This window comes from Gavialis gangeticus, unplaced genomic scaffold (assembly GCF_001723915.1).
Source record: "Gavialis gangeticus isolate Ggan-Ray unplaced genomic scaffold, GavGan_comp1, whole genome shotgun sequence".
Classification (NCBI taxonomy): domain Eukaryota; kingdom Metazoa; phylum Chordata; order Crocodylia; family Gavialidae; genus Gavialis; species Gavialis gangeticus.
This window is the reverse complement of record NW_017728996.1, coordinates 16,470,707-16,489,568: the sequence shown is the minus strand read 5'-3', so window position 1 is coordinate 16,489,568 and position 18,862 is coordinate 16,470,707. Positions and strand designations below refer to the sequence as shown.

The 18,862-nt window shown below is 45.9% G+C and overlaps 1 long non-coding RNA gene across 1 annotated transcript; it reads left to right on the top strand.

Annotated features, from left to right (window-relative positions):
- Positions 1-731: 731 nt before the first annotated feature.
- On the top strand, positions 732-15,066 carry LOC109288359. The gene is made up of 4 exons (XR_002095116.1): positions 732-743; positions 3,896-3,898; positions 4,120-4,131; positions 14,975-15,066. It is a non-coding gene; the product is annotated as an uncharacterized LOC109288359 (long non-coding RNA).
- The last annotated feature ends 3,796 nt before the right edge of the window (positions 15,067-18,862 follow it).

Below are 18,862 nucleotides of genomic sequence, written 5' to 3'. Positions count from 1 at the left end.
GGGTGTCAGGTCCCAGCATCCAGGCTAAATTCCAACCTTGGTAATTGCATTTTGGCTGTGTATATCCCTCCTACACCATATGGTCAGTTGGAAACAGTATTCTCTTCTTCCAGGTCTACTCTGTTCTCTGGGGTTGCTACTGTTGTTAGCCTACAGTCATTGTCAGTATTTCCACTCCAAAGGTAGTCGAACATCAATATTAGGTAAATGGATCGATTTATATTCAACACACATGCATACACACGCACAAAGATCCAGCCAGATACGACAGTATCCATTTCTGCAATATCCACAGTCACGTTAGAAAGACTAAAAACTAATTATAAGGGGTATAAATCCTCATGCTTCAGGGCATAAGCCAGCAATTTACTAGTGACGTTAGGAACAAACTTCCCCTAGAGGAAAATTATTTCATAATTATCCTTTGTGGGGTTTCCTGCATCTTTCTCTGAAGCATTCTAATTCTGGTCACTACAGGAGACAGGACACTGGCTGGGCTGGACCCATGCTGCAATCCATTCAGACAGTTCCTAGTAGGGCTGTGCGAAATTTCGCCACCTGTTTTGTTTTGACACTGTTTCAACCTGTTTTGAGGTCAAAACAGCAAAATGGAAATGGAACAGATCTAGTTGAAACAGCCTCAAAACAAAACAAGGCAAGTCAAAATGTTTCGCTGCTTCGATGCTGTTTTGACATTTCGCCCATAGGCTATAATGGGGAAGAACAAAACAACCTATAATTTTGTCATTGCTCGCCTGATGTGGATGAAACTTGCAGGAATGGTAGCTCCTTCTGAGGGCATGATGCCTGACAAGTGTCAAGGAGATAGGTGCAGGGGGTTTGGGGAAACTGCACCCCAAACTCCTGAAAGCTAAACTCATGTCAGTTGTATGTGTTAAGAGAAAAGTGAGGTCAAAACTGCAGGCATGGTAGCACCTGAAGAGGCCACAAAGCCTGCCAAGTGTCAAGGAGATAGGTGCAGGGGTTTGGGGGAAACTGTACCTCAAGCTGTGGACAAGCAAAACTTGTGAAATGGGTGACATTGTGTGTGTTAAGGCACAGCAGGGTGAAAGCTGCAGGCCTGCTAGCTCCTGCTGAGGCCACAAAGTCTGCTATCTGTCAAGGAGATCGGTGCAGGGCTTCTGGGTTCTGAGGCTCTGCACCTCTGGCTGCTGACAGGCAAAACTCGTGTCATGGGTGCTTGTGCAACTGTGTCTGTCTTCAGGCATGGGAGGGTGGGGGGAAACTACTGCAGGCTTGGCTGTGGCCACAAAGCCTGCCAGCTGTTAAGAAGATAGGTGCAGAGGGGTTCTGGGGCCCTGCACCCCTAGCTGCTGACAGGCAAAACTTGTGATGTGTGCTTGTGCAACTGACTGTCTCTGTCTTGAGGCAGAAGCAGTTCTTGGCTCTGTATTGATTCTGTCCTCTCCTTATTCTATGTTTTTATAAGTGTTAATCCTTGCTTATTAACTCATTATCCACACTAGCTACTGTGTATTGAGCTGGTCCCTGAGCGAATCATGATTGAGTGCATAACACAGCTAGTACGAGCACCCATGTCATGAGTTTTGTCTGTCAGCAGCTAGGGGTGCAGGACCCCAGGACCCCCCTGCACCTATCTCCTTGACAGTTGGCAGGCTTTGTGGCCGCAGCAGTGGCTACCACCCCTGCAGCTTTCACCCTGCTGCACCTTAACACACACAGTGTCACCCATGTCACAAATTTTGTTTGTCTGCAGCTTGAGGTGCAATTTCTCCCAAAACCCTGCACTTATCTCCTTGAAACTTGGCAGGCTTCATGGCCTGAGCAAGGGCTAGCAGGCCTGCAGTTTTGACCCCACTTTTTGCTTAACACATACATGTAACACAAGTTTTGCTTTAAAAATTTGGGGTGCAGTTTCCCCAACCCCCCAGCACCTATCTCTTTGAACCTTGGCAGGCTTCATGCCCTTAGAAGGGGACACCTATTCCTGCAAGTTTCATCCAAATCAAGCCAGAAATGACAAAGTTACAAGCTGTTTTGTCCTTCCCCATTATATCCTATGGGCGAAATGTTGAAACAGTTTTGCCATTTCGACCCTGTTTCAACGGAACAAAATGGAACAGCTGTTTGAATTGAAACAAAATTCAAAATGAAATGCTGTTCCATTGAAACATTGAAAAACTAGTCAAAACAGAAGGCTGCCATTTTGCACAGCCCTAGTTGCTAGGTTCCTTAGGATGAAAAGGTCCTACCCAATTGTTAGGAGCATTATTCATTATTGTGATGATTTGTTTAATTCTCTGCTGTAAGATCTATGCTGGCTGAAATTCAGGAAGGAAATAAAGACTGGGAGGGAGTGAAGAAGAATTTCTATCCTTTGCTTATCCTTCTTCCTTCAAAGTGGACCAGATGTCTGCACTGTTAAGGACCCCTCACCTATGGAACAGGGCTGCTGGCTCCAGGCACCATGTGCTACTTTTGTATGGAGAGAGAAGCTGGGGAGACAGCAGCAGTACTCTGTGAAAGGTCAGGCAAAGGCTGGCTGCTGTGTGGGCCATGCATTTCCTGCATACTGCCTATTAATGTATTGTGACTTTTAGGAGGGAACAGACAGGCAGCTACTAGGGAGAGGTGAGTTCAAGAGCACTAGGAGTGGTTTCTGCATTCCTTTGAGTGCCCAATATTGCCCAACATCAGACAAACACTAGGCTCTTAGATAGTTTGCTGTAGTCCAGAAGGCAATAAAAGTCATCCATTGTTAGCCTATAAGTTTATGACCCTCTTTTTTCTCTGCTCTAAGCTAAGTACAGAGAGTCAAACAGCCTGAGGCTGAATCAATTTGGTCTTTGCAGGTTAGTCTAAACTACACAGATTAAATTGAAACAGAAGTAAACAGACATTTACCTTTGCTGCAGGAAATGCAGCCACATATCTGCAGTGGCTCAGGCCAGAAGTTGGGAGGTGATAGAGCATGGGTCTCTGGCTGTGTTCACTTTGTCTTCCTGCTGCCCCTGAGGTCTCTGGCATTTTCAGTCCAAAATCACAATATCAGGACTCTGCAGGGTTTCCCATCACTTCTTTCTGCTTCCTGGGATTTGTAATCCAGAGTTGCAGCCAGCAGTAATTTTGAGCAGGGGAAGAGATGTTTAACCCCCTCCCTGGCCCCAGCCTCTAGCCAGGGCTTGTTGTGGGGGCGGGGAACGGGGCAGTCCCCTCCCCTGCAGACTGTGCTGCATGCCCAGCCAGGCTTGCCCCTCCACCCCATCCCCTTGTCAGCCAGACCTGACTGCTCTAGGTAGGAAGCAGAGGGGTGGAGCCATCCCTGCTCTCTGGAGCAGACAGCATAGCACAGCCCAGGGCTGGAAAGCATGCTGGGATGCTGGGGGACTGTGATTTAACTTGAACCAGGAAGGGGTCTGGGACAGAAGTTCTATAAACCGGTTTGACCCAAATCAGTTAAGTCTGATACTACATTCAACCAGATTTATCTTTAACCAGTTTCAGCCATTTGGAAACTGGTTTATGTGCACTGAGCTTCTGTTCTGTTACAGGCTTAAACCAGTTACTGATCACTTAAACCAGTTTATGTGCAACTTCTGTCCCTAGCCCTAGTGAGAAGAGAATGTGTGGGATATAAACAATCTTTGGTTTAGGTATTTCAGTCCCAGAGTCCATAGAGGGAAAAATGCCATCACCATTGGGCTAACTAGATATCCTCTTAGTAGTCTCAGACCAGGCAGAGCCAATGTAGGAAAGACTGATTTGCTACCACCCATCCTCTGCATTTTCTTCAGGGAAACAGAAGCCTTCAGCATCTGGGATTTTAAATACAGTACTTTTCACCACAGCTCTAATCTCTTAGATAAATGAAAACAAAGAGAATCAGGAAGCCCAAGAGAACATCTCTCCTGAGTTTGTCTCAGCCTCACAGGCAGGATAAATCATCTTGCCTAATGTAATATTGAAAGCACTCTCTCCAACAGGACTGTCACTATTGTTCATTAGGTGCCAGTTTGCAATTCTGCCTATCAGGTTATGAACTGGAATGATTTGTCCATATCTACTGCTCAAGCAAAGCTCTCAAGTATTTTGCATTGCCAAGGAAAAGCCATTATAAAACAGCTAGATCTTGGATAGGGCTGACTGCATGTCATCTTCAAAAGCACTGCCAGTCACTTTCCACAATACCTTCCACTCAAACTCAGCTCACGCCCACCATGGCCAAGTTCCCTCTTGCTCACACTCCAAAGCTCTGCTTCTCAGATGCTGCGACTAACATGTCATCTTGTCTGCAAAGTGGGGACTTGTGAACAGAGAAGACACAGAAAAGGACAGCTCTATGGGAAAATGCCTCTTTAGTCACAGGCCAAACAGAGAATTTGGATTCTGGACAGGAGAGCCAGATTTAACGGGCTTTTAAACACAAGACTTTAAATGCTTCATAATGGATGCTTATAACTCACTTCTCCGCCATTTGGAGTTAGCTGGCGTCATGTCTTGGGTAATGCTGATGTGAGGAGACAAGACTGCAATGTTGAGTCATGCCATTGCATATCACACATTGTGAAGAAGGCTGGTCAAATTATTCTCTGGGGACAAATTATTGTATTATTTGGTCTGTGAGTCATCAGTTGCAGATATTTGCCAAACGGTTCATGCCATCAAGTATCAGCCCACATCTTATTGGAAATTAGCTTTTTTATGGTGTGTGAGGAGTTAAGTCATAGGGTATTGCTTCTGATCTGCGATTAGCTGCCTTACGGGTTTTACACAGAAATATCATTAAAAAAGGATAGTAGATAATGAACAGCAAGTTAAACATTTTCTGGCATGATGTGAACATTACAACAAAGAACTATTCTGTGGCAAAGTTTGGGAAATTCTTGACTTTGTGATTGTTTTCATGAAGCAACTGGTATTTGGCTGAATACCTGGGAACAATAAAACTATGTCTCCTCGTATTACAGCCGAATGAGATCACTATCTTTGCTCATTAAAATCTACACAGATCTCTTTCTGAATCAGTCAGTTAGCTGTAACTAAAAGAACACTGTGTTTACTGGTTACATCAAGAGGAAGGGGAAATTAGACAATTAGTGTTTTGTGTCCATCATTTCTAATATTCTTATACATGTTCTCCCCCTTTCCATACACAGAGGCCCCTGATCCCAGAATGCATTCCAGCAGGCAGGGCCTCCCTTTGTTCAGAACTGAATTGCTGTGACTGTAGACTCCATTGTCACATCATAATCATGGCCTCTCCTCAGGTAGCTGAATAATCACCATGCTCTTTTCAGCAATGGGCTGTTCTCATGGAACTTTTAAAATTAGCTTTCATGAGTTCCTCTGGTTAAAGGCAAACTGCTGTTAATGACCCAAGAAATTTCTCTTTCCATCATTTAGGAGAAATGAGTCTCAAGGACCTCCACTGGCACCCCCGTTCCAGTAATGATATGGGTCTGACCACTGGAACAGAGGAATGGATGGGAGCAATACGTTTCCTCAAAGGTTGAATTCCCCAAGTCCAGACAGGGATGTATTTGGTAGCATTTATTTAATAGCATGTATTTGGATGTATTCCAGGTCCTGACAAAGCTGTACAGGCAACCCCTGCTTAACGCTGTTTCGCTTAGTGCTATTTTGCTATAACACTCATTTTAAATTGATACCTGACTTCACTTAGCGCTCAGCGAGTTTCATTATAACGCTCGCAGTCTCCATCTTGGGTCATTAAAAACAGTTGTGGTCGCCATCTTGGATCGTCAAATACTTTCGATTTTGCTTAATGCTTGTTTCACTTAACGCTCGGTTTTTCAGGAACCAATTAAGAGCGCTGAGAAGAGGTTGCCTGTATGCACCACCAGGGGCATTTGTATACATGCTTGTGCTGCAGTGCTGGATGCTTTTGAAAGCACCCAGCGCTGTGGCGCATACAGGAGTATAAGCGGCAAAATGCACGTCAGTGCTGAGAAAATGTCAGCTTTGAACTAAAACACATCGGAGGCGTTTTAGTTCAAAAGCACACTGCTGCCATTTTCTGCATGCTGACACGCATTTCGGTGCTTATACAACTGCATGCGAAGTAACGCAGCGCATTACTCCCCTACCCCACTCGATTAATCAAGTCTGCTCTGACTCACCGGATCTCCGGTGCACCATGGGGCGAAAAGTTATGTGTATAAATATCCCTCAGGTTCATAAATGTGTGCACACATGCTGTCCAGCAGTCACCGTAATTCCTCTTGCCCCAGATGTTAGTCAGCACAGCGAGGGAAAGAACTAGCTGTAGGTAGTCAAGCAAACTTGAAAGTGGGATGGAAGTGCTGGTAAATCTTTATGAAAAGAGAGTGGTCAAGTACTCAGAACAAGACAACATCAAGTGAGAGGGGAAGAAATGTTCCTGCCTTTGTCCCCCTCCCTTCAGATTCACGGGCAGTAATGCCCAGAGGGGCCTCCTAAGAACTGGCCCACCCAGCCCAGTGGATCAGTGCAGCAGATAGTAGCAAAGTATGCTGGTATCCCCATTCCCACAACCCAGAACGTGCCCACTGCAGCCTCACGCAAAGTTGCATGGTTCTGGTCCTGCTGGGCAATACAGTCGGCAGCGAGGAAACACATCACCATAAACACTCAAGCAGAAGAAATGCCCAAACCTTTCCATCCCTTCCTACAGCTCCTAAAAAACCTCATGGCTCTGCAGAACTTCAGATGAAGCTTGATGCTAACAGGCCCAGGTTAGTCAAGGGGCCTGTTTTTACCTACGCACTCAGCGGCTCACAATAGCAAGACAAACTGTATCTTCCACCCAAGTACAAGTTATCTCTGACAAGCTCAGGGACGAATGAAAGCTCCTGCTGCATGGCTCATTCAGAATACGCAGCAGAAATTCTGCCCTCTATGGATGGCATTGCAACACCTGGCTTTTGTGGGCCCAGGGGGTTTTCAGAGCCAGAAATTCAAGTCACAGTACTATAGTCCAAAGAAATAGGAAAGTGGGCTAGGAGAGGCTACCTGGTGAGGAACGCCTTGCATAAAGCAGCACACAAGCATCAGGGACTGGTCACAAGTCGCACCGCACTTCTCTCTTATCTAGGCATTCACTTGGCCCCATCACCATAGTACCTACCTGTCACTGGGACAGTGCTTGACTGTGGTCGTGCTTGACTGAATTCCAGGGATTTCTTCCCCTTTTCCTCATGTCCAAATAACCTCTCATCAAGTGAGCAAGAAGTATCCAGAAGAACCATTCACTTTATGCTGGTCTCTTTCCACCCAAACCCGGGAGTTTCTAACCTCCTCCTGTTCCCATGAAGTCTGCCCTCTGCAAGATGAATGATGAGAGGTGGCCGAGGAGAGTGGAGTTAAAGATGTACTTAATTAAATGTGCTCAGAAACATCAGCCACAGAGATTAAGGGAAAGATTTATTACCTTGCAAGGGGTGGGAAAAAAGGAAGAGGATGGCGGGGATGAAAGCATGGGGCTGATAGCATTGCTTTGTCTGACAGGTATATGCCTCAGCCGCAATCTCCATTAGGCCTGTACATTTAGCTGCTTTCAGGGAATACGGTCATCCACGCATTGCCTATATTCCAGTAACACTTAGAGATCCCCTTTGAGATCAGGACCTTCATCTGAAGGCCCTACACATACGCGCAGCAAGGCCCATTGCCCGCTCCATGAGAAACAGGTTTAATTAGGAAGACAAACAAAGGGACGAAGTACTACAATCCCCATTTTTCAGATAAGGTGTGGAGATGGAGAGAGATAAGCATTTGTTTAGTACTAATCTATGGCACCAGTTATAAAATCAGAGGCACTGTCTATTTACTTCATTTTGTTAGGCAATCTTGATGCTTTTGTATCTGGCAGTGCTATTTGTGCTGCCTTCCAGCGCTGTATTTATTTAGCTTTATAGCAAACCAACAAATAAGGTCCCTCTCCAAAGCACTAAACACCTTTGACAATTGCTTGAAAGCCATCTAAACAGGAAGGATAAAAAAAAACCAGCAGCAACCTTAGCTATATAAAGCAGCAAACAATCAAGCCGCTTTGTAAAGGGAAAAGGACTCCTTAAATATAATCCCTCCACCTTGATCTCCTCCAAAAGCTTTCTTTAAAAGGATTAACCCTGTATCGTGCCCTGGTGGACAACATATTTAAGTTAATTTGAAGTGGGGTGAGGAGTGAGTGCCTAAGGAAGTGGCTGGCTGGCAGCTCCCTCTCTGTTAAACCAGTGGAGCCCCACTTTGAATGCTACTCTGGTCTCAGCTGTGCCGGGAGAGAGACATCTTTCAAGGAGGTAAGGGTCAGGCTGCTTGAGGCTCTACAGATCAAATCCACAGGCAGCCAGTGCAGGTCCAGAGCACGACAGAACAGGCCAACAACGAGACACTCTGATTACAGTGTGGGCTGCCTGTATTTTTGCATCAAGTTCTGTTTCCAAAGGGCTTCAGCGTATAGCCCCGTGCTGAGCTCAGGACAATGACCTTAACTTGGAGGTGACAAAAGCACAAAAGGTTATCCCACAGGGGTATGCTTTTTGGGGGAGGGAGGTGTGGGGAGCAACAGAATCTTATCTGTGGGGTCCAACAGATTATCTGCCCTGTGAAGTCTTCCAATCAAGACTGAATGCTCTTCTAAAATGTTAGGGTTAACCCAGACATGATGGGTATGATGCAGAAGTCACTAGGTGAGGTTTCTTTGGCCTGCATTTGCAAGACGCCAGGCTAGATGTTGAGAATCATTCGTTCTGGCCTTAAAACTGGAGACCAAGTCTATGGCAAGTGTGCATCATCTTAGCCAGCAGCAAATAAAGGAGAAGCATGCTGCTGCTATTTGATCAGCTAGCAAACACTTGACATGCAGCCAGCCTGCATGTGGTGAACATGAAGATGGAAGGGTGGGCACCTTTCAGTCACCCAGCTGCTTTCTCCAGGTTTACTAGGATCAGCCTGATCCCTTCCCTCTCTGCTCTGGTATCAGCTATGCACTAAATTTACAGCATCTGGATCAAAAGAGATGAAAACAAAGCCAGGGGCCAGCTGGACTCTCTGGAGGAGCCCAGACTGTGCTTGTTTAAAAAGGGCTGCTTTGATATTGCATATACTTTGCACAAGAGGGAAGGCAAGATGGGACCTCTGTGGAACTCCATAAAAAAGAAATCCTTGGAGAAGAAGAAACCCTCAGGGGGGCTCAATTCAAGAGACAGGAATTAAACCACCTCTCTGAAGCTCGTCCCTTTCTCACCAACATCTGCAGGCACTTCAACAGCCTTGTACAAACAATGGCACTGAAGGCAGCAGATAGATCTAATATCAGACCCTGCAACTCCTCATGGCATGAAGGGCTCTTGTCAAGTCTAGCCCCTTCCCTTCTGCAGATGGTAGCCTCTCTCTAATATCCTGCTGTAGTGTTTTTCAGCTTAGTAATACACTTTATAAACTTCCTAGGAGCAGGCAATCTGTGTACAGCCTGAATGATTAGCAGATGCTCCAGGAGCTATTCTGAGCACATTTGCCTTGTTTTTGACACAGAGGCCCCATTCCAATCCCCGTCACCCCAACACCACTGCTAAGAGCCTGCGGGTTATGCTAGCGTAAAGAAGGGATGAGATCAGAATCCAGCTTGCATTGTCTGCTGTCAAAGAGCTGCTAAATAATGCCAGGAAATGAAAACAATTTGGTTTGGATGATTGATTATAGGGATATTGCTCATACCCCCAAAACATGACACTTCCAATCACATCTTCCTTTCATTTGTCAGCAGAGAAAATATGCTGCTCTCCTGGCACCAGATGCATGCCCTCAAGATAGTTATGCATGGTGCATTTAGTTTATTGTACCTCAAAGTCCTGCCCTTGACCTTTTCCCCACCAGGGCCATCAGCTAGTGACCACGTGGCCCCTTCGCGAGGTCTAGAACTCAATTCCTGCTTGAACGCTGGTAGTCTAGAGGGTCTCTCATCCTCTCAAAGACAGCTCCCCTGTTGCCTCTGTCAACTCTACACAAAGCTTGCACTCCCCACAGCACAAATATGTTGTTATGCTCAGACAAGCCAAAAGAACATCTGTCACCTGGGGATTCATTATCTCCTTCAGAAGGATTTACATTCAGCTAGATTGTTTTTTCCTGCTACAATTATACAATTAAAAAAAAAAAATTACTGCCACACTAGAATTGTGAACTTCACCATTTCAATCAATTCCAGGGACTCTTTCACATCACTTATCCCTGGGCTTTTTCTCACTTTTGTTTCTGGAAATAAACACTAAACTGGTCCTACTGGCTGAAACAAAAGAAAGAAAAAAAGGCCAGCCTCATTCTCCACACTCTAGGGCTAAGTACAGACAGTCAAAAAGCCTGAGGCTGAATCATTTTGGTCTTGGCAGGTTAGTCTAAACTACACAGATTAAATTGAAACAGAAGTGAACAGACATTTACTTTTCATTCAGGCAATGCAGCCACATGCCTGCAGTGGCTCAGGCCAGAAGCTGGGGGGACTAGAGCAGGCTCTCTGGCTAGCTGTTCACATCTTCTTCCTGCTGCCCCAGAGGTCTCTGGGATTTGCAGTCCAGAATTACATCAGCAGCATTCTTCAGGGTTGCTCATCACTTCCTCTTCCTGCTTCCAGGTGTCTCTAGGATTTGTAGGCCACAGTTGCAGCTACTGGTAAGTTTAAGCACGGGAGGGGGTGTTTAACCCCTCTCCCTGGCCCCAGATCCTATCTGGGGTTTGCCTGGGGTGAGCAGTTCTCCCTGCCTTGTAGCCTGGGTTGCATCCCCAGCCAGGTTTACCCCCCCGTCAGACTGCCCTCACTGCTCCAGCTAGGGAGCAGAGGGGCAGGGCCAGCCCTGCTCTCTGGAGCAAACAGCATAGCCCAGCCCAGGCCTGAAAAGCATGCTGGGATGCTGGGGGACTGTGATTTTACTTGAACCAGGAAGGGGTCTGGGATAGAAGTGTCATAAACCGGTTTGACCCAAATCAGTTAAGTCTGATGCTACATTCAACCAGGTTTATCTTAAACCAGTTTCAACCATTTGGAAACTGGTTTATGTGCACTGAACTTATTTTCTCTTACTAGTTTAAACCAGTTTCCAAACATGTAAACCAGGTTACATGTAACTTCTGTCCCTAGCCTAGGGTAGGCGACTGGAAGAGACTCCCCAGGGTCATCAAGCTCACTGATATTATAGGCACTACCTCAGAGAATCCCTTACATCAGCTGTTCAAGCTCCATTTTAAACACTGGCTACCTCAAACTCCTCCTATCTGAAGGGGTTGCCCACTGCTCAGAGGGTTAGGACCTTTTCTTCCAGCCTGAACTCATTCACGCCCAGCTTACGCTCATTTGTTCTTCTGCCAATATCAGCCTTTATCTTAAATAGTTATTTTCCTTGTTCCTATTCACCCCCCTAATGTTATACCAGCTGAGCTGTTACATGGAAAGCAGTTAAATTATATGTCTTTTAAAGGAGAAATTAGGTTATCTATTTATAGACTGATGTTTAACTCCTCAGGGAAGTGATTGTCTCCTTTTACTTATTTAATTAATTTTCCCTTTACAGCGCCTAACACAGTCTTGCTCCTGACTGGCATTTTGGAAATTATTGTAATACCAGTAAATAAAGAATTATACTTAAAGCGATGCTCATTACCATGTAACCAAGGGTCTGTTTTATTTGGCAGCCTTCTTGCCAAAGGAAAATGGTGCAAGGAAAAGGAGAGAGGTGTAGGAGGATTTAAGCAGAATATTCTATGCATATCTACAATGTCTTTAGTCCACAGAAAACCATAAACTACTTAAGTAAAAGTATAGAGCTCTCCATAGGAATTACTTTGCTCAAGCGCAAACCCACCATCTTCCTAAGTAAAGTTCTGGGTTGGAAATTCAGAAGGATTCGGTACACAGACGGAGGTCCCAGAAGAATTTCAGGAAGCAGAATGTAATTCCCTTCCAGATTGAAATCTGTCCAAAAATGCCACGCTGAATAGCTCCACTCATGCAGAAAGGCTTTTAAAAACCACAGGTGGACAAGAATCAGACCCTTAAGTTCACGCCACATTGGAGAGGTAGGGATTACATTTACTTTTCGTGTAGCAATTTCCATCCGAGAGTCCCAAAGCACATGTCCCACAGTATAACACCCCTCATCACACTAAGGCATGCCCCACCACTGACTTCCCATCATCACTGGGTTTCTTTGGAGGTCTCCCACTGAAGTTCAGACCTCAGAGAACCCTGGTTGGTGCTCAGCTTGTGAGATATGATAAGCTCAGAGTTCTGGCTATGTGCTTGTAAGTGGAAGACTGCCTAGAAATTATAGAGAAGTAGGGCTGGCATGGACCTCCACAGATCTTTTAGTCTAGCCTCCTGCCTAAGGCAGAATCATTTCTATCCAAACCATCCCATACAAATCCATAATTTAGCCTCTTAATAAAACTACAAGCAAAATCAATCCTGGACCATGCTAGTGCTCTTGTGTTGTCAGGGTTGATGGTAAAGTCCACTGCAAATGCTTCTAGCAGCTCAGGCAATGGGAGACTGGGAAATGACTTTCTACTCTACCGGTTAGAAAGAGCTTCCAACTGGATTATCTTCCCACTTCCACATACTCTGCTGTAGGAGTATTTTCCGAGATCCCCGTTGCCTCAGAGTGAGACTAGCCCTGCAGGCCCCAGGAGGCCTTCAGCATCTTGGAACAACACAATAAGAAAACTTAGGACAATTTGGTTTCATTGCTGATGTTCATCCTGCGACGAGGGACTGGAGGAGCTGGTGCACAGGCAGGAGCTCTGGGCAAAACAGAGCAAAATGAAATCGGTGAGCACTGCTGCTCCTCATAAGATAGCAATCCTTCAGGACTTCGCTGGAAACCTGCTCCAAGGAGCTGCCAAGGACAGAATGCTAATTCCTAACCCAGCTCTCTCTCCCCTCTTGTGTTTTCCAACTCGCATTTGCATGCGCTTGCTCAAGCACAGAGTGTAAAGCCTGTGCACTCCCTCTCCCCCAGCACTCCCGATGTGGGGGCACATCCTTGTTTTCACGCTGCTTCCAATTCACACTAAAGTGGAGCAGGATTTTTCCTTCTTGCCAGAGGTGCGAAATCTATGTAAATTACTTTCCCTTTTGTGTTGAGGCAGAGTCTCATTATCAGCCTGTCAGGTCTTGGCAGGTGCAGTACAAGCAATATCATACTGAGCTCCTTCTAAACAGGTGGACTCTGGTTCCTCGTACAGGTACGCCTCACCTAACGGCGTAGTTACGTCTTTGAAAAATGCGACTAAGTGCAACGATGTTAAGCAAATCCAATTACATCGCAGTAGTTACCTATTAGCAGGCGGCGGCCAAACAACGTTGTAAGGAACATTGCACGACTTTAAATGAGTATGTTCCCTAATAGATCAGCAATGTTATGATGAAACAATGTTAATTGGGACAATGTTAAGTGAGGAGTACCTGTAGTATCCACCCCAGGCTGTTCCATGGTCTTTGCCGGACAGGTCAGTAGAAATGAGCCACTTCTCTTTGCTGAGCTATGTTTGTCAAGGACACCGGGGACTGTGACTACAAGCTGAGGAAGGTGCTAGCTGAGGGTCACCAAATGCAAGGTAGGGCATACAAAAATCACTTCTGATCACTGAGAAGCAGCTTTGAGGTGGGAGGTGCCAGCTGTTTAACAGGGCACGGCAATGTTACCCAACCACTTGGGACAAGAAATGGAGTAGAACTGCCAAGGGTTTTTGGGGGAGCACAAAGTGCAGTTATCTAAATTGAAAATCCAACCAAAACACTGGACCCAAACACCTCCTTCCTTCTCCTTCCTGAAGATATTCCAGTGACCACAGTAGAGGACTGTAGTCCTCAGTGACTACGGTCAGACATTGTCTCAACGCTGCATGCGAAAGTGTAAGCACTGCCTCTGACACCACGGCTCAGAAAGAATGGAGCTCTTGAGTCTCAAGCTCTTGTAACCAGGGATCCCTCATTTCTTCCCCAGGTCACCTACCCAAGTAATCAGCAGCCCCAGCCTTGCTTCTGTTGCTATTATGTTACAAGGTCTGACAAGTTCACAGCCTGAGGGGGCTGAGGCTATAGTTTAAAGTCCAGCTGAAATCCAGCAGCCTCCAGACATAAGGGTGTGTGTGTATGTGTGTGGAGGGGGTGGTAGAGGAAAGGGGTCCCAACATGGCATGGAAATTACTATTGCTGAATAGCAACCAAAAGCATTGGGTTTTTCAGGTCCCTTCCTCCCTCCTTCAGGGTTCTCCAGCTTCCACATCCCACATGCTAAAGGGACAGATGCAGACATGGATTTGATCTAATATTGTGAAAAACAGTTCTGTTCCCTGACTACAGAATCCCTGAGCTGCAAAGTTTTTCCTGCTTTTCATTTGCTTTGACCTAATTCTCAGTGAGGCTGCACTGGTGCATCAGGACTGAGACAGAGCACTATTGCATTGCTGCTTTCTTCTAGGAGGGAAGCTTGAAGTACCCTCTCAGTACAACACATCTGGAGAGACTGGTACCCATTGGGTTTATGACAAGTGGTGATGCAGTTTTAGTGATTCAATTGCCTAGGACCATAGAAGAAATTCTGTTTACAAGAGCATAAGTGCATAAGTGTCATACAGCTGGGTACCAAAATGCAAAGCTGAATACTGAAAACAAGTGCTTCCCAAATGGGATGCATGGGCTTTTCAAACCTTTCCCAAAAAACTAAGTGAATATTTTACATGTGCAGAGCTACCCCCTGGCTAAACTAAGGAATCAGTTACTAGGGCTGTGCGAAACACCATCCTTTCAATGTCCATTTCACCTTTTTGACGGGACAGTTTTGTTTGGTTTCATTCTGAAGCACTGTCCCATTTTGTTTTGTCAAAACTGTTTCGCTGTTTCAGCTTATTTCAACATTTCGCCCATAGACTATAATGGGGAATCATGAAAATGCCTAAAACATTGTCATTCCTTGCGTGATTCAGATGCAAATTGCAGGGATGGCAGACCTTTCTGAGGGCGTGAAGCCTGCCAGAGTTCAAGGAGATAGGTGCAGAGGTTTCTTGGAAACTGCACCTCAAATTTTGAAAGCAAAATCTGCTGGCAACAGTAGCCTCCTGTCATCCGGCACGCAGATCCAGGGGCTCACACCCCCAGGAGGGCTGCAGGGCTGTGCTGGACTCCCCTTGGGGGTGCGGGCCCCTGGATCTGTGCCGGATGACAGGCGGCTGCCGCTGCTGCTTGGGATCGGCGTTGGGCGCAGCCCGCACCCAGCATTGGGGAAGACAGATGCTGCCGCTGGCCCCAAGCAGCGGTAGCCTCCTGTCATCCCGGTGCAGATCCAGGGGCCCACACCCGGACTGTGCTCAACTTCTCTGGGGGTTCGAGCCCCCGGATCTGTGCTGGATGACAGGAGGCTGCCACTGCTGCCTGGGATCAGCACTGGGCACAGCCCATGCCCAACGCCAGGCTCCCTGCCATGCTGAGCTCTATGGGGCTGCAGAGCCACTCAGAGCACAGCCCTGGCGCTCCCCTGCCTCTCACCACCAGGCTGCTTTGAAACTCGAAATATCTCGAAACTTTCAAAATGTTTCAAGTGCCCTAATTTCTTTTTCAAAGCTGTTTTGATGCTTGACCCTCGCCCTGTGCTCCGTGTTGCTAAATCCTGGTCTGAAGAAATCAGACACATGTTTAATTGGGCCCTAGCCACACTTGAACCTAGAGAGCACGTTGACAGGCTTCCCAGTGCATAGAGGGACCATCATTGCAGCCTTGCCATAGCTTGACAGCACCAAATTCATGCCATGCCAACCATCCATCCTGCCTCTAACTTTGCAGATTTCTGAGGTCGCCTCAAGACCTCCACTTCCCTTAGGAAAAATAAGCTGAGCTCCCTTCACCTTTCCTCACAAGCATGGACATGTTTCAGACAAGAGAGGGGAGGCAGCTGAAATACATGCGGAAGTGAGACAGGCGTAAAAAGTGCTGTTTTGGAAGAAGCTTTGTTCTTTCTAACCAATGTAAATGACAATTTATAGCCACCAGCTCCTCTGAAAGGAAGGGAAGCCTGCTGCCCAAGTGCCCCTGTCTCTGAATATATGTTCCCTGCTGCCTTTCCTGCAGCAGCACAGGCTGCAGCTCTGCAGGGAAAGATTTTGCAAAAGCCAGGAGCTGTGAAGATAGTGCATGTTAGCAGATAGCAGGGACCCTGCTACCGTAGTCTGAAAACTAGCAGAGGGGTATACAGGGTCACAGCTGCAATAGTATTTAGCTCTTTTCCGGACGCTACCAAGACACGCACATGCGCACACTCCTGCGGAAACATACTTCCGGCCTCTGCTTGCAAAAGTGACACATTTTAAGACCTAATTATTATTGCAAAGCCCCAAACCGCAGTGAAAGAGGCTCTCAGACTCCACTCTAAATGCCTGACTGCTCTCATCGATCTCCTATCTTGGAGTGAGAGTTTGTCAGACGAAAGAACAATCTGTCACTCAGGCTTGTGAAGTAACAGACCAGAAAAAGGGCCCTGCCCTGTACTTAATGCCTCAGACTACCCATGCTAGAGCCCTGGATTTAATGCCCAGGTTCTGGCCTGCGAGTCTGGCACAATCGTACCATGCTACAGCCTGCTCTGTGTGGCCATACAGGAGTTCTTGTGGCTTTCTTTTTTGTTAGATTGCAGCTCTTAGGTTTTGATTTAAATCCCACTGAAGCTAGTGGATTTTCACTCAGGCTCTGACTGCAAAGTGTTGGAAAGGAAGCCAGGACATCCGGGATCCTTTTGTGGGCAGTTACTCCCATCTGACTCAGGGGGTTAAGGTGAATTACCAAAGGAGATTAATTTAGCCGTGGTGTTTCCAACCTAACCAGAGAGACGTCTGGTTTGCAGGTTCTCTTATGAGTCTGAGGCATATTTTCAGACACGAGCAGAGATTCACCAAGCATTGTGGACACTTCTCCAAATTCAACTGTTGTGTCTTTCACTAGAAACGCAACATCTTTCATTAGTGTAGCCAGCAGCTAAAACTGTAGCTTGAACTCCATAATTACTAGGATTAAGGTAGTGTAAGCCATGGGCATGGGAGGCCAGAGATGGGGACGTACCAGAACTGATCCTGCTACTGGATAGTTTGGCACACGTAAAAATGGGCCAATTTCTGCACAGAACCTGTTGCAATGAGTTGCACCTGCACAAGTGAGCGAGCAAAGCTGTAACAAGAGCATTAAAAATAGGCGAGATGTTTGGACCTTTTGCCTGAGTGAAAACTCTTTCTTTCCTTAGAAAATCCCCACTTTTCTAATGGTCCAAAGCAGGGCTCAGGTCTGCATGCTGGCTGTGTGTCTGCAAGGTTTTTAGCATAGAAGGAAGTATATTGGTTTGGATCCTAGAAATTAAAAGGCAAAAGAAAACATGAAACATTCCTGTGTCTCTGAGGAAAACACTGCTATTCACTGGAGGTATGCCCATTCTGAAAACTGTGGTTTATATATTAAACGGCTCCTAACCCACAGATTGTCAAGGCTAAATTTATTACTATTTTCAGAACAGGCTTAAGTAAAAATCCACCCAGGTTTTTAGTCTGATTCTCTTTTCACATCCATGAAGTCAGAAATATCTTTGCTGAAATCAATGGATTTATACTAGTGAGAAAACTACTGTGTGAGAGCTTAGATCAGCATTTAATGGGAAAAGAACTTTCTAATCATGGCCCATAGTTCACCGTCTCTAAGAGACAAATCGAATTCATGCTGAAGTCAAAGGATAAAAGATTCTCAGTGATTTCACTGGAAGATGGAGCAAGTTCTTAGCAAAAGGGGTCCCTTGATTCATCAGCTAGCAGCCAAAGCAAGGTCTTCAGGATGTTCTAAACTCATGGCCAACTTCAGCTGTTACCTTTGCTCTGCAGCTTCCCTAACCTTGCCGTGCGGATACTACTACAAGAGCAAAAAATGATACAATAGAGCCATCTCCCTGGATAGCTTGAGATGGCTGCTCTTGGTGGAAATTCAAAGTGCAGAAAAAGAATGGGAAAAGTTTGGAACCAATTTATTTGCGCCTCAGGTCTGGTTCAGTTACTTGGAGCAAAACCTCAAGCTGGTTTTGATTTTATCCAAATGAATTATAAACACTCTTCAGCCTCTTCCTGCACCCTCCAAGCCTTTACATGAAGGTCCAAAAGAAACAGAAGTTTACATTTTTACCTCCTTTAAATAAACACAAACACATTCAAGGTACCGACTTGGGTGAGCAAATAGAAACACCTGCAAATAATACAGGTGTAATGACTAGTCATAAAAATACTTGTACATTGTAATAAATATAAGCTCTCTTAAAACCTAGCCTGTATTTCCATAAAGTAAAAACACATAATTGAAAATAGGAGAGACACACTCCTGGATTCAGGACATTCCCTTTAGCTCAGCAGTCCTGACAGTTATCACGATGACACACGCACGCGCACACACAAAGTGCATAAGATAGTAATCAATTAAGCACTTTGCTAAAGCACTTAGTCAGAATGGGAACATCTGGAGTTGAGAATCAATTGTCCAGAACTAGCTGCTTGCTAATTAATATTCCTTCAAATGGCAGTTCTGCCAAGGTGTCCCTCCTGCCTTGCCAGCCGTTCCCCTGTGGTGTGGATTTGTTACCTTATAGGCTCCTCTGCCCCAGCACAGTCCATGGCAGGAAGCTAGGGTTAGGGAAGACTTAGGCAAAGACACTCTTATTGCACTCGATAGAAAATTAGGGTTGGAAGGGACTATGATTCTATAATGATGCTCTTGACTTGGCCACCAAGGTCTTGTGCAAAGCACAAGGATTTCCTAAGCATTCAGCCAACTGGACTGAGCCCTAGAGCAGGGGTTCCTAACAGGTCGTAT